This window comes from Micromys minutus, assembly GCF_963924665.1.
Source record: "Micromys minutus genome assembly, chromosome: 24".
NCBI lineage: Eukaryota > Metazoa > Chordata > Mammalia > Rodentia > Muridae > Micromys > Micromys minutus.
In genome coordinates this window covers 9,987,384-9,998,838 of record NC_137959.1, presented here as the reverse complement: position 1 = coordinate 9,998,838, position 11,455 = coordinate 9,987,384, and positions in this window count along the sequence as shown.

Genomic DNA, 11,455 nt, shown 5'->3' with positions numbered 1-11,455 from the left:
GGATGGGGGATGGGGGATGACTTCCTTCTGGAGATCTGGGTTGGTACTGGCAGGTGCACACACGAAATTGTTGCCAGGCAGCACAGAGGATGGGCCTTATCAAACCCTAGGAGGATTCTCACCCACAAGCCCCTCCCACCTGATTCATCTCTTTCATTCTTTGGGTCAGAACACCTCTCCCATGCAACCAACCTCTCACCCTGTTTGTCCTCTGTCACCAACTTCCTTCAGAGTAACAGGACCACCTCAGCTCTTCCAAGCCCCTCTTTCACCCAGGACTTCCTCTCTTTTCACCCGCCACCCCTCCCCGACTCCTTTCACGGTCACCTTCTCTTGGTTCACAATCGGCTTAAGAGCGTCCACCCAAGACTGAACCTTTAGTACCAAGCAGGGCTGTGCAGGGCTGCGGTTCTGCCCCTAGCGTCCAAAAGCTTCTGGGCAGAAGAAGGTAAAGGTACGGGAGACAAGATTCCCGATGCCCTACCCACTGCCACTCACCTATTAGCAGGCTAGAGTCTAGGGGATGCCCAGACTCCTCAGAACCACGAACCAAGGCCAGCAAAGAGCAGCAACTAAAAGGGGTGCGGTTTGGTTAAGGGGCGGGGACTTCTAAAGCCCCACCCCCCACAACCCTAAAACAGGTGCACTTGCAGCTGGTGCATTTATATCCACAAGCTTGCCCTATGCTAAACTTAGGATTTAAGATCTCTCTCCTCTCTCCCTCTCCCCTCTCCTCTCTGCTCTCTGTCTCTGTCTCTGTCTGTCTCTCTCTCTCTCTCTCTCTCTCTCTCTCTGTGTGTGTGTGTGTGTGTGTGTGTGTGTGTGTGTGTGTGTGCGCGCGCGCGTGCGCACTCGTGTTGAGGGGATGATACCTCTTGGGTAAGCAGTTTCATGTGTATGCTGGTGATGCTTCTGTGCCTTTCTCCAGTTTTGTTTTGTTTTGTTTTTAGCATTCTGTCCATTAATTCAAAAGACATTTATTAAACACATACTCTGTGCTGGATTCTGGGTGATGTAGTTGAATCCAAGACATAAAAATATCAGTCTTCACAGAATTAACTCAAGATGGAGAACCAGGTGGGGGAGGGGGAAACAGCCCTGGAGAAGAAAGTGGAGTATGCATGCACACATGAACTAACTGCGTGTGAGCTGCTGAGCTGTGTTGGAAGAAACGTGTGCCTGTGTATTAGGAGAAAGCTGTGCACTGTTGAGCATCCTTGGATTTTGGAAGAAGTGTGTGTGTGTGTGTGTGTGTGTGTGTGTGAAGGGGGATTAGGAGGGAGCGGTGCTCCTCCATTGAGCATCCTTGAGTTTTGGAACTACGTGTGTTGGGGTATTTGAGTGTACTTTTGAGTGTGCTCGCATTTGACAAGTGTCTGTGTTTCCTAAGTGTATGTTTATACATTACAGGGTAGGAGTTTTATATGTATATGTGTTTCTGTATATTGTGTGTATCTGTTTGCTGGATATCCACAAATATAAATGTATGTTGTGTGTGATTCTCTTTGATGTCTATGTGTTTGTAGTTTTCTTCTTTATATTTTACTATTTTAATTATATGTCTATGGTGTGTAGGTGTGTGTGTCTGTGTGTGTGTCTGTTTGTCTGTCCATACAGGTCTGCGGATATGAATGCAATCAACTGATGGGGTCAGAGTCTTCTGATCAACCAGAGCTGGTGTCACAGGCGGCTGTGAACTGATGTGAACTGATCTCAGGTCCTCTGCAAGTGTGGTGTACGCTCCTAACCACCGAGTCATTCCCCAACCCCTTTTGTGAGGTTTTGGAGAACAAGTGGGTCTTGATTTGAGAAGTGTGTACAAAGTATGTGTTGATATCTGTGCCTGTGCATGAGGAAGATATATGTGCAAGTGTGTGCAGTGTATACATGTATTTACTGAATGTGTGTGTGCACATGTATGTGTGTTATATGTGTGGAGCATTGTTTCTGGTTGTATTCATATTTCATATGCATGTTTTAAAAGTATATGCATCCATTCTTGTAGACTATGTACACCACCACCAGAAATGTATCTTCCTTTATCTCAGGGTACAGCAGGCATTTTTTCATGACTTATTTTAATTATTTTTAGCATGCCTTGGGAGGGGGGTACCTGTGCAGCTTACTGTAGGTGACTGAAGAGATCAGATGCCTCTCATCACCTGGAGGTAAAGTTACAAGCCATTGTGACCGACCCAATGTGAACTCTGGGAGCCAAACTGGTCATTTGCATGAGCAGCAAGCTCTCTTTTTAATATAAAGTTTAAATTATTTTATGTGTATAGGTGTTTTAGCTTCATGCATGTCTGTACCTGGTGTCCAAGGAGGCCAACAGAAGATTATCAAATCTCCTGGAACTGGAGTTATGAATGGTTGTGAGCTACCACATGAGTGCTAGGAATAAAACCCAGGTCCTCTGGAAGAGCAGCCAGTGCTCTTAATGAATTAGAACTCTCTCCAGCCTCAAGGGAGGGATTTTTTGTTTTGTTTTGTTCTTGTTTTTATGTCTTTTATTGATGAACTCCCATATTGCCAAATACTATTCTACAGTTTCACACAGCACATGCTCAGTAAATGTTGAGTAAGGAAATCAATGAATTAATAATGCCTCTCTCTTTGGTAAGACATCCCTATGGGATCCACACAGTAGGGAACTTCTGCCTCTACTTGTCTGTGATCTACAGTGGCATTACAGAGGCCCTAGGAGCCAAGTCTACAGAATTAAGCTTTTGTCTTGGCTGGGCCACGGTGGTTGTGGGTCACATTTATCCAGTTTGTGGGGTATTTTTCTCCCTCAAGACCCTGTGCACACATATGCCCTCATCTCCTTTAGGGTGTTCATATTTCAGCACCGTGGACAGTAGCACGAGGCCAGCACCAGGGACAGCTTTCCCGACCGGAAACAGGATAAAAATACAAGCGGTGAACAGAGACAATACAAGCAATAGACTCATCGAGATGGCTACACTGACCAACAGAAAGGAAGACAAAGACAACAATAATACAGGCAAAGGTGCAGATGCGAGATCAATCAAGAACACACTAACCCAGACCTCGTAGTCGTCTCCGTTGTCCGGCAGAGGTCGCTCTAGTCCCGAGACCCTGCCCTCCAAGACCTTGGGTCTCTTATACAGGCTGCTACCCAAGGAAAAGAAAGGCTTTCCCGTTCTGTCTAGCGTTCAGATGATGTTCTCTCCAACTCTAGGAAGCATGGTCTAACGGTTTGGGCTCAGCTGAGTGATTACTGGGGGCGGAGTTAAGAATCGCTTTATCTGCCCCCTCCCCAGCTACCAGCTAATCGCTCTTATAAATATACCCTGACCTGGCCTGACTCCTTAATCCAGACCATGAGGTCGAGACTATGGAGGGGCTGCAAGACTCGAGGGACTCTGCCCTGTGGGAGGCAAAGGAAGGAGGTCTGTGTGTATATACACGTTTTTCTGAGGGGGAAACTCCCATGAGGTCCAGCCTCTTGCTTGAACACGTGACTCTGGAAGAATGCATCTGTGGGGATCTTAGGGTGCCCTGGGGTGGAGACAGTTTCTCACAGAGAATATACCTTCGAGTGGTCCCGTTGGGGAGATAGTCTTTCCAGGGTTCCCAAAGATGTCACTTATTGGATATTTGAAGAAATGCCTCCTCGGGAAGGGAGAAATTGAGATGAAACGTCTCCTTTCAGACATTATCTCTATTAGAAGTGATTTTCAGGGCGAGGGGACAGCTCGTCATAGCTGATCACACCCTTGTGAGAATGTGTCTCCTATATGTTTGTGTGGGGAGGGGTGCTCTAGTCGCACCGGGAATTCATCTGTGAGGATAGATCCCATGGGGATCTTTCTTGGGTTGGAGGGTCTGTGAAAGAGACTGTCTTGATAGGGTCTGTCTCCAGCGTGCCTCCCTTAGGGACATCAGGAGACTCCACCCACCCAACCCCTTTTACCCGCCCCACCGACCCCCAGCTCGGGCAGCGGTGGCCGAAACCCGGCTCTGGCTCCCAGACGCAGTGACGGCGCCCGGCCCGCCCCGCTTCGCTCCGCCCCCCGGGCCCCCCCTCGCCGGCGGCCGCCGCGGTCCCCGAGGCTTCTCTCTCCCTCCCTCCTCCCTCCTCCTGCCGCCGCCGCTTCCCTCCTCCCTCCCCCGGACCGAAATCGCCGCCGCCATGGACGATTCTGGCCTGATCCGCCGCCGGAGGCTGCAGGTACGCCGCAGCCCGGGCTCCAAGGAGGGGATGGGGTCGGTGCCCTGGGGCGGGGCCGAGCAGAACGCAGGAGAACTTGCACCAGGGTCGGCCGTGGCGCCCCTTCCTACTGCCGGAGGATGCTCTCGGCCGAAGAGTGCTGGCAGCGCGGACCCCGCCCCTCAGGCGTCGCCGGGGTATCCCGGAGGCTGCTGGAGGGGCTACATCCTAGCGCGCCCCCTCGAGGATGGTCTGGGTGGCGCCTGGCCCCACCGGAGTCGGAGGGAGAGGGAGCCCTGGCACTTGGACAGTCTGGGGGTGAAGGTTCAGCAAGTAAAGTTATTGCCCTAGGGTTCGAGCCCCTCGGGGCCACCAACGCTTCTGCAGCTGTAAACATGTTTGTTCGTAAGCCTCGCCCCTCACCACCTCCAGAGAGCCCTTCCTAGGCTTGCTACCCCAAGTCCTCCATTCACCTGTCTGGCCACTAGGACTCTTCCTACTGCCCTAATTGGACAGGCACCTAGACAGCCTCCCTACTTTCCATTCCACCCCCTTCACTACAATACTCCCACCACACACACACACACACACACACACACACACACACACACACACACCCGCGATCCTTAAGTCCAGCCCAGCTTGTGGGTGGGCGGGAGCGATTTTTAGCTCCTTGCAGTCTTTGAAGATGTTGGTCGCCAGGCTGCGCAGGCGCAGGAGCCGTGAGTCCACTGCAGCGTGGAATACTGAGGGTTGTTGGAGGGAAGGGGAAGGCTGGAACAAATCCAGTCAGTCCTCAGGAGTTCCCACCCCAAAGTAGGTAGGGATTTTGAGGCTGAGATGGTCCTCCGAGATTTGGGGCTTGCCTTCCTGAGTTCATAAACTAATCTCATAGGTGAAATGATCAATGCTTCTCTCCTAGGGTTACCCAGAGGCCGGTCCTTCTGAGCCTCCTCGGAGGTTAGAGCTCCTGCTTCCACTCCAGAATTTAGATTAAATTAAATATGAACTCCGTCTTTTGTCCAATTCTAGGCTCTCTTAATGCACCATTTCTAAGATCAAGGCTACGGAGAGATGATCGATCAGTAGAAGAGGGGAAAAGATGAGACTCAGACAGTAGGAAGAACATCCCAGGAGGCTGCTTGCAGCCTGGTCTGAAAGCTAATTTGCTTTTAAACACAGTCTCAGAGCTTAGGCTTCTCGATGTCTTCCTTGCTTTCCCTCCTGCTCCCAGGGTAGGTAAGGAGTAGGAGTCTTGAGTGCGGGAGGGAACTTCAGCAAAGCTAGAGTAAATACTACAGCGGCTAAGCGGGTCCATCCGCTCCTCGTGAAAACGCTGGAACTGGGCGGGGCCTGCACGGGGTGTGTCCTAGTCCTTGGAACCGGCGCCGAATCCCATTGGCTCAACGCCACGCGGGACTTTGTCTCTGACGCAAGACTCCGCCCCCAAGCCCTTAGACTACCACTCACCCACTTAGCTCAGGAAGTGTTACATAGATAGGGAATCCCTGCTCTCCCGAAAGCGACCACCTGTGCCTTGTGAGCTAACTAACCGCTTTAACAATGCCTGGGTCCACTAACGCGCATCGGTTCCACCGCTAAGCAAAAGTCCCACTGTCCCTCGCGCCAGAGAATCGCCGAGAATGTGCTGTTAGGGACTTAAATAAGAAGAGCTGATTGTTCGAATATCCAGCCACGGCACCCTATGGGGAGAAGCAGAATCGTTCTGCAGCTGGGGGAGAGGTGGCGTCTGACTTGACTCCAAAGATCTGACTTTCTCTTCTTCCTATCTTTTAATGTTTTTGAGATAGCGTCTCACTGTGTAGCCCTGGCTGGCCTGGAACTAGCTATGTAGACCAGGCTGGCCTCAGACTAACAAAGACTTCCCTGACTCTCACTTCTGAATACAGGGAGAATCTAAATTTGTCCATTTTCTCCACTCTGAAGTGTTTATGGGGAGACTGCAGATGAAGCCTACTCCCAGGACTTCTTCCTGTGGTTTTTAAAGATTCCTTATGACTGTCTACCATGTTCAGAAACAAAGGTCTGGAGCCCTTAGCTCTATGACTGAAAAATCCAGGTCTTGGCTTTGCTAGGTCTATTAAGGTTGCTAAACTTGGTAAAAAGAGACCAATTCACCCTAAACCTGCTATTATAAGAGAGAAAATCTGGTCTGGATTTCGGGTCACTGTGGCTCCCCAGGGCAAAGCTTCAAACCTGCCCTGTCTGAGAGTTCTTTGCCCATGAAAATGGTAGGATTCTCTGAGCTGTTTTCTGCAGCGTGGCATGTCTATTTATAACTCATAACTTACTATTTTAACATTTTATATGTTTTATTAAAAATTTTATTACTAATTTTTAATTATACGTGTAAAGATGTTTTGCCTGCATGTATGTATGTAGCCAGAGTCCATGAAGGCGGGAAGAGGGCATCAGATCCCCTACAATTGGAAATGCTGTGAGCTGACATGTGGGTACTAGAAATTGAATCTGGGTTCTCTGCAAGAGTAAGTGCTCCAACCACTGAGTCATCTTCCGGGGGAGGGGGGGGGAGAGAGAGACAGAGAGACAGAGACAGAGAGACAGAGACAGAGAGAGACACAGAGAGACAGACAGACAGAGAGAGACAGAGACAGACCACAGAGAGAGAGAGAGACAGAGACAGACAGAGAGAGACACAGAGAGACAGACAGACAGAGAGAGACAGAGACAGAGAGAGACAGAGAGAGACAGAGACAGAGAGAGACACACAGAGAGACAGACAGACAGAGAGACACAGAGAGACACAGACCACAGAGAGAGAGAGAGAGACAGAGAGAGAGAAAGAGAGAGACAGAGAGAGACAGAGACAGAGAGAGACACAGAGAGAGACAGACAGACAGAGAGAGACAGAGAGACACAGACCACAGAGAGAGACAGAGAGAGACACAGAGAGAGACACAGAGACAGACAGACAGAGACAGAGAGAGAGACACAGACCACAGAGAGAGAGAGAGACACTGTCTCTGTGTGTGTGTGTGTCTGTCTGTCTGTCTGTCTGTCTGCCTGTCTGTCAGCATGTGTCTTTGCCCATGAGTAGAGGTTAGAGGACAACTTTTTAAAAAAAAGATTTATTTGTTTATTTTATTTGAGTACACTGTAGCTGTCTTCAGACACACCAGAAGAGGGCATCAGATCTCATTGCAGATGGTCGTGAGCCACCATGTGTTTGCTGGGAATTGAACTCAGGACCTCTGGAAGAACAGTCAGTGCTCTTAACTGCTGAACCATCTCTCAAGCCCCAGAGAGCAATTTTTAAGAGTGGATTCTTTCCTTTTACTCTGTGAGTCCTGGGGATGGAACTCCAGTGATTTGGCTTGTTGGAAAATACCATTAATGCTGAGCTACCTCTTCTGCCCTGGACTTAACCACTTGCTGAACATATACCATAGTAAGGCACCACCCTAAAATGATAAAACTTACATCACCTCAGAGTCTTCTAGGAGTCAGGAGCACTTGGGAAGGTCATTTGTCAAGATCAAAAGAGGCAAAATTGGGATTTTAAAGCTGGGCTTTCATCTCTTAGAGATCATAGGAAGGGTTAGGATATACATCTTTTTGTTGTCTTCGCACATATATGTATGTCTCTGGTGTGCATGCATATGTGTGTTTGTATCTTTATGTGTATTTGTGGAGGCCAGAGAATGGTACCAGCTGTCTTTCTCCATCTCTCTGGTCTTTACTGATTCAGGGTCGCCAGTGAGCCCAGATCTTGCTAACCAAACTAGCCAGCCCACCTTGGACGTTCCTTATCTTCACCCAAACCCAGCACTGGGATTGCCAGTGCCCATCTAGCATTTGGATAGGTGCTGTGGGTTCTTAAACGTGTCCATTAAGTTCTTTACGCACTATCATGTCTTACCAGCACCAAAACATGCTCCCCTCCCCCTCCCTCCTTCAAAAGTCCTGTAGAAGTGAGACAGGCTAGTGCACACCCACAAATCAGCACCTGGGAGGCAGAAACAAGCGTTCAAGGACCTTGTTTCAAAACAAAACAAAAAAATTTTTGAAACCTTCACCCACTGCATTGTTACTGAATTTACTTTGCCTCAGCCTGAGAAACATTATTGGCAAGATGATAGTTACTAATTCCCTTGCTCTCATCTGAAAAAGGTTTGAGACAAAGTAACAATTTCTTCATCGTTCTCTTTACCTTTTTTTTTTTTTAATTTATTTTTTTCAGGCAGTACTGGCACACTCAAATTTTAATCCCAGCATTCAGGAGGCAGAGTCAGGCAGATCTTTACGAGTTCAAGGCCAGATTATTCTGTAGAGTGAGTTCCAGGACAGCCAAGGCTACACAGAAACCCTGTCTCAACAAAACACAACAAAAACTCCCTCCCTCTCTCTCTCTCTCTCTCTCTCTCTTTCTGTGTGTGTGTGTGTGTGTGTGTGTGTGTGTGTGTGTGTGCATGTGTGTGTGGTGTATGTATGTATATGTACATATGTATTTGCACCACATTTGTGTTTCATGCTCATGGAGTTTAGAGACTTCTTTTCTTTTTAAACAAATTAACATTAGAAAATATCAACAACTTGTCAGAGGCGTCATCCAATAACTGATAGGATCTGATGCAGAGGCCTACAGCCAAACATTAGGCAGAGTTCCAGAACCCCTTGGAATGGGTAAGGATGATTGTAGGAGCCAAAGGGCTTAAGGACACCACAAGAGCATGGCCCATGGTGTCAACTAGCCAGGCCTTTCAGGGGCTCTTAGAGACTGAATCAACCATCACAGGAGACCATATGGGTCTGTGCTAGGTCCTCTGCATATATGTTATGGTTTATATATGCATATATGTGTAGCTTGGTGTTCTTGTAGGACTCCTAACAGTGGAACTGGGGCTGTCTCTTTCCACTATCCTTAGAACCTTTTCCTTCTAGCGGGTTACCTGGTCTAGTCTTCAAATGAAAATTTGCGCCCAGTCTTATTATTGCTTGTTATGCCCTGTTTTGTTTTCATCCCTGGGAGGCTGCTGTTTTCTGAAAGGAAAAGGGGAGCAGTTTATCTGGGCTAGAGGGGTGGTGGGAGGAAGGAAGGGAACTTGTGGTTGGGATGTGATTTATGAGAGAAAAATAAATATAAAAAAGAAAAAGAAAATATTTACAACATTTTTTTTTGTTTTATTTTGTTCTTTTGCTGTGTATATGGTTTCAGGATGTCCTGAAACCAACTTTGCAGGTCAGCTAGCTTTAAACCCAAAGGGATCCTCTTGCTCAGCCTACCTAGTGCTGAGATTAAAAGTATATACTATGTCTGATTTTTTTTTTGGTAAAGGTTTATTTATGTATTATATATAAGTACACTGAAGCTGTCTTCAGACATACTAGAAGAAGGCATCAGATCTCATTACAGATGGTGGTGAGCCACCATGTGGTTGCTGGGATTTGAACTCAGGACCTCTAGGAAGAGCAGTCAGTGCTCTTAACCACTGAGCCATCTCTCCAGCCCCCTATGTCTGACTCCCCCCCCCCCTTTGAGACAGGATTACATTAGATAGCTGCTAGCCCATGAGTTTCTCCTGTCTCAGCTCTCTGAGTGCTAGGAGCTTGCAGCAGCCTTTCAACAAATGTGGATGCATAAAGTCAATAGGAATTATTATCATTGTTGCTATTAAGGAGGACTGCTTCAGGGTTAAGTGGGTAAGGGTATTGCAACCAGGCTTGAGCACTTGAACCCAATGCAGAGATGCACAGAACAGGGAAGATCCACTTCCACAAGCCGCACTTCGATCTCCACATGCACATTCTGGCGCACACACGAGTAAATGAACACATAAATGCAGTGATTTGTTTTTAGGTTGTTGTTGTTTTGCTTTTGTTTTTTTAACATCAGGCAGAGTTTCTCTACAGAGCCCAGGCTGTCCTGATACTCTTTGTAGTCCAGGCTGGCCCATCCTAGAACTTAGAGGTCCACCTTCTCCTCCTAGAGCGCTGAGATTAAAGGCATCTGCCATCATGTTTGGCTGCAATTTTTTTTTTTTTAATTAAAAAAACTTTCGTCAGGGCTGGAGAGATAGCTTAGTGGTTAAGGGCACTGACTGCTCTTGGAGAAGACTTGGGTTCAATTCCCACATGGTGGCTCATGGCTGTCTTTGACTATGGTTCCATGTAGACATGAATGCAGACAAAACACTAATGCACACAAAATACATTTTAAAACTTTTTAAAAAAACTTTTGGCTACTCTCCAAGTCCCTATGCCTCCTCAACTCTGTGAGTGACCTGGAATGGCACAGGGCTGTTGTGATGTAAGAAGTCATTCTTCACCCACGCTTGAGATGCCGAGTTCCACCTTACTTACATGCATCTATCCCTGTAGTCCCCGAGTGTGCTCTCTCCCCAGACCCTCCAGTGGCTGCCCCTTCCTGGCTTTTAAAGATTGCTTATTCATGCATGTTACATATATGAGCACTCTGTCTTCATGCACACCAGAAGGGGTCAGATCCAATTACAGATGGTTGTGATCTGTGATGAGCTGGAAACTGGACACAGGACCCATGTAAGTGCAGCTAGTGACTTTAACTGCTGACTTTATCTCCAACCCTGCCTCCTTTATTTCAAAAATCTGTCTGTCTGTGTGCAAGTGCACATGCATGCGTATGTCGGTGCGAGTGTCAAAGTAAGTAGTTTTCTTTTGGAGTGGGTTCTTGCCTCACATAATGTGGGTCCTAGGAATATACCTCAAGTCATCAAGCTTCTGGGTCACTGGGTCCTCGAGAAATATTTTTTATAGCTGAGGGAAGAGTGCACAAAGCTTGGGTTTGATACTCAGCGCCGTATCAACAGGGTGTGGTGGGCATGTCTGGTAATGTCAGTGCAGAGGACCTGTAGCTGCAGCATCAGAAGATCAAGGTTATCCCTCAGCTACACAGCAAGTTCAAAGCCAGCTTGGACTACGTGAGACCCTATCCAGAGCAAACATTGTCATGGTGGCTCATAACTGTGATTGAACACTTGGAAGGCGAGGCAGCGGCAGCTCAGTTGGAAGGCAGCCTGTGACAGGAGCGCCAAGCCATCCTGAGAGATTCTGTCTTGTCAAAAAGCAAATAAAACTTTATTTGCATGAACATGCTTTTAGATGCCCGGTTGGGTCTATTTCTTGTGTACTTGACCCTGTTCTGATTACTGGGAATCGAGAGAGGAATCAGGAAGGCAAGGGTAACATGGTGATGCTGATGGCGCTCTTGCTCCTTAGGTGAACAGAGCCGCATTGTGGGCAGTGGCCACTGTCTATGCT